This window comes from Procambarus clarkii, chromosome 87, assembly GCF_040958095.1.
Source record: "Procambarus clarkii isolate CNS0578487 chromosome 87, FALCON_Pclarkii_2.0, whole genome shotgun sequence".
Taxonomy (NCBI): domain Eukaryota; kingdom Metazoa; phylum Arthropoda; class Malacostraca; order Decapoda; family Cambaridae; genus Procambarus; species Procambarus clarkii.
This window is the reverse complement of record NC_091236.1, coordinates 3,721,727-3,726,746: the sequence shown is the minus strand read 5'-3', so window position 1 is coordinate 3,726,746 and position 5,020 is coordinate 3,721,727. Positions and strand designations below refer to the sequence as shown.

Below are 5,020 nucleotides of genomic sequence, written 5' to 3'. Positions count from 1 at the left end.
AGAAATACGAATAATTATTGGGTCTGAAATGGCCTCAAATTCAACTGTCTGGTTTACCATACCGTTTATTTCGTGATTACTTTATTCTGTCATTTGCTTTTTTAACTATTTCTTATATGATAGTGATGCGAACCTCTGCGGCCACACTTACACAGGTCCTTACGGACGTCTACATATTTCATCAATCTATTAAAAAATTTACAAGCATGAAAACTTCCCATTCAACTATTGTTATAAAAGCCTCCTGGTGTTTCTGAGCTCATTAACTGTTTGTTTACAAATATTAAAGCCGCCTAAGCTTGAGAAAACATCTATACGTTCGTAAGTGCTTGCATAACCCACTGGATATCTAATAACCATCAAATTAGATGCTCGACGATTCTGCACTATAAACATTTACAACCAAATTTAATTCTTTCGTACCTTGTATGGAAGAGAAACTTGATCCTTCAACAGCTGGAGGTTGTCCCTAGAGTAACTACACAGGATGGTATCAACGTTATCCACGTCTAGGGTACTCAAGCATGTCACCTGCGAAACTATATTGTATTCAGGATTCTGAACAGTCATATACGATAAACATTCCTTATTACAATTACTATCTCAAATACACGGCCATGCACTGTTCGACAAACGAGACAGCTTGGGAGGGAGGGGGGGGGGGGGGGGTGCCTCATGGGCCAGTTTTCAAATGGGACATGCACCGAGTTATGAAAAAGCGCCACTCCACCTTCCCGACAATGGAGTGTTGAAGTGTTCCGTCAAGTAAGGCTGGGTCTCGTGACGTCTAATGCTCAAAGTACACCACATGATTAATTCAGGAATTATAATATATTTAGTACTATTTGGGATTTCAGTTTTATGGACTACGTAACTAAATTCTTGGAGGAAGATATGTTCATTTCAACATCACACTCGCCTGCAGGTCACAGCCTCTTCCATTACTCTGCAGTGTGGCGTTGGTGGCCCTCTATCCATGATGCTTTCAGCACAAATAGATACTTCACCATTGCTCTGTTTCGCCCAGCCCGCACCTCTCCACACGCTGATCTGCATGAAATATAATGCATAATATGCATCCATTTAACCTTGACAACATTTCTTAAGGGCTACAACCATCTATTTATGAATACTCTTATGAATTATTATGAATAATTTTACAATTCTTCGGGTTTCGTGATCGCGCATAATCATCCTCCCTCCCCCCAATCAGCGTCTCTTACACTTTTGGCTAGACAACATAACTGCCCAATAATTACCTACCACTAGTAATTGGGGTACCTATATGACCACATAGTCTCCTTTCCCTGGAACATTTTCAGGCAATATGTTCCTAGTACACAATTCTCCATTAACACTGAAAAACCAACTCCACACCATATACTTCCTCCTACACAATAACCAACAGCTCGTGGACCAATAGCTGAAGCTCAACATTAAGTTACAAAAGTGACTTATTCTGACATGTTTGTTTCACTTTTTGCCTCCACCTACACTTCTGGTGGAGCGCACGCTATCCCGCTCACTACACAATTACACCAATATCAACAACAAAACCACCACCTACACACCCACGTGTACCGTCGCCAGCCACCTACAGTAAACAAGACAAATACTGTCACGAGGGTTACATCTGGAGTGTAAATTAATCAGCCATTGGTCGCAAGTCAACCGGAACCTTCACATCACCTACACGTATAAATGATATTGTGGAGCTGTATTTTTTTATGAGCTCTTTGTCCTGCGAAGGCGGTCGCGCTTATTTCATGGTTTATAATGTTACATATACAGCAAATCACTTAATATTCAAATGTTACTGCCATTATTAAGTAAATGTTTAATGTTCTCGCCTATGTACGTCAAACGACTCTGGTAAATTTATGTCTACGGCCTTCGACGAGGACAGGAAGGCTACGTATTGTCAACGGTTTTCCCCAAACCCCCCCCTCATACGTCAAATTATGTACCCAGGTAACCCGAACACTTTAAAGTGTGGGGGTGGGGGGGGGGAGGGGGTGGGGTGTGGAAACGGCACTTTTATCCAATTTTAAAGACTACACTCGACCCCGAGCGAGAGCGGCCAAAGCCTATCGACCGACTTATTCACTACTCTTAATCACCAAAGTTACCGGAAGCAACAGCACCATCCTCCTTCAGACTAGATTTTTAGACAATTTGAACAACTTTTTACACCACTTAACATTAATTACCGTAACTCATAGGTTTTCATATTTAAAACAAAACTGATGGGGGTCCTGATATGGCTGTAGTAATGACTGGTCAAACTTCCATTGCGCAAAGTAGGCTCCGGTCCCCAACCCCCTATTTCACCACCTGTGTCACCATGCCCATCGAACTACGTTATTCCGGGACACTTTTCTATTGCTGTCGCAAATCTTCTGGCTTGATACTTGATACTGTATTCGGGAGGAAAACACGTCCACTACGGGCTATCGTCATCTCGTAAATGTACTTAGTTTGACCCCTAGTGTGGGTGCAGCTTCATTATACATGACTGCGTTAAGCCCTGTACACGTGCGTTAGTGCCAACGTTAATAAATTTTGAACCCTACCTTACATGTGTTCAACAGTTAACAGCCTCCCATTATGAGGCTTTCAGCGGTCTTTACATGCGCTCTTAATGCCACTCATCCCGTCTATTAAATTTACCATTCTTTTGTTACTCGCAAACGCTATTACTTGTTACTGCACCCAGTTCTCCCTGCAACCTTGCTGATTCTCACTAAATATTTTACATGTTAAATTAGGTTAACGTTGGTGATATAACACCCAACGATGACGTTCAGTGATGTCTGATGTAGCGGTTCATTTAAAATGATAGTGTTAAAGGACAAAGTCAACAGGTTTTTGAGCCAGGTGGGACCATCAGTTCAACATGTGGGTTGCCACACTGCCCTGCTAATATTATTAACCACTTTAGTCAGGCTAAAGACAAATTGAAACTGGACGACCACATGATCAAAGAACCACTAATTACTTAAAATAAGGCGTTATTAGCGTGTCCTAATACAATATTACTATGCCTCTAACTTTATTTCCCGTGTGCCGGATAGGCCCATCATACCTTGGTAACTCAAGTAGCACAACTGGAACATCTGCCACCAGCTTCTGCTCGGCAGGGTATGACTGGAATCATCGGTCCACCAGTGGTCCCATGACCACGTTCATATCTCAGGGAGATATGAGCGTGAAATGACGCGACTGGTGAGGTACCAGTCATCTTCACAACATTACGAGACTGCTGGGGAAAAAAATACAATAATGTTACAAATCAATACAGTACGTAAACATTTATAAATATATTTTAGTACTGATTACGGGTCAGTACTAAAAATCTTTGTATATATCCCCCCCAACAGGGGGTATATACGACAGCTATAAATTAAGATCTTTTTGCCCCTAATGTGCGTTTTGACGGTGTACAGATTGACAGTGTAACCTAGGGGTCTGTCAGCCCTAGCGACCCCAAAGGGTAACGGGGTACCAGCTCAGAGTAACAAAACGCCCTAACACTAACCTGTACACCTCTACTCAGCTAATTCTAGGGTCAAAATAACGTTCCGTTGCGCCTCAATGAGCAGGTGGACTCAATACCCAATTACGTTTCTCATTTTCAGTTGACGTCACATTGTCGCAAGCTGTACTGTCATTGGTCGGCTCGACGTAACAAGTATATGAGTGGGATTGGGTGGTTATAGATAGGAGCTGCCTCGTATGGGCCAATAGGCCTTCTGCAGTTACCTTTGTTCTTATGTAATTGGATACCTTAATAATTCATGAGTTATTTTTTTAAACTGAAATATATAAACTCAAATGTATACCCAAAGTATGAGAAACATACATGTACCAAATGGATGAGAAATTATTAATTTTGATAGAATTTACCTACTTAAAATTATCTGTTAGATTAAGGACCTGCCCGAAACGCTGCGCGTACTAGTGGCTTTACAAGAGTGTAATTACTGTACTATGCTATGTATTCTCACAAACCCAATTATGTACCTTCTTGTATATAAATAAATAAATTTAATGTTTTACATTACACTCACAAATGATGATTTTCGAATACTTATTTAATAATATGTATTATTATAATTATTAAATAATAAGATTACTTATTCAAGCTGTATGTACAGTACAGTACAGCATAGTACAGTACCGTAGAGTACAGTTCCGTACGGTACGATACACTACAGTATACTGTACTGTATACATTACAATACAGTACCGTACGATACAGTACCATATACAATATGTCAAGTACCATATACAATATGTGATACAGTACCATATACAATATGTGATACAGTACCATATACAATATGTGATACAGTGCCCTTGACAATATGTCAAGGGCACAGTACTGTACAGTACAATAGAGAACAGTACAGTACACTACAGTACAAGGTACAGTACCGTGGAGTTCAGGCCTCGCCACTGGAGGGGGCAGTCGTCGCCACGTCTCGCGTTCCCAGTAGTTGATAGCACTTTCTCTAACTAGCTGACATTGTATCTATAAGGTGTGAAGGATTGAAGAAATTGTTTATGTAATAATCTAAGATGAGGTCTGATAAAGACCTTTTGTGCCCTCTGTAATGATTTTGCGCTACCGCTCACAGGATGAGTATGGGGTGCACAATAAACTAGCCGCCTTCCACGGCAACAATCAAACCAGTAGTTGTTGGCCACTGCGAGGGGGTGGTGCGGCCGCTGACCGGCGTGTTAGCTGGCGGCATGGCGGCGGCTGGGAGTAGGCCGATTCGCCGTGTAGATACAATACAATACAATACAATACAATTTTATTTAGGTAAGGTACATACATACAATAAATATTTACAAGGATTGTTTAACTTATAGGTATAGCTAGTACATACAATGCCTAAAGCCACTATTACGCAAAGCGTTTCGGGCATGATAAACTTAAATGTCAAGCTTAATACTAATTGAGCATAATGAGTAGAATGAAAACAAGAAATGAAAACATAGATGAAAAGCAGCA

General features: G+C 40.9%; 1 long non-coding RNA gene across 3 annotated transcripts in view; it reads right to left on the bottom strand.

Annotated features, from left to right (window-relative positions):
- LOC138358907 (uncharacterized) overlaps positions 1–3,630 on the bottom strand; it is a 7,295-nt gene extending 3,665 nt beyond the window's left edge. Inside the window, exons 1-4 of one of the 3 annotated variants that reach the window (XR_011225601.1) lie at positions 3,539–3,630; positions 3,086–3,262; positions 920–1,050; positions 424–531 (exon numbers count right to left, since the gene is read on the bottom strand). This is a non-coding gene — a long non-coding RNA (uncharacterized lncRNA). Of the gene's footprint in view, positions 1–423; positions 532–888; positions 1,051–3,085; positions 3,263–3,538 lie in introns of those variants that run through there. The other 2 variants (XR_011225602.1, XR_011225603.1) reach the window with 2 other exon arrangements.
- Between the last annotated feature and the right edge of the window lie 1,390 nt (positions 3,631–5,020).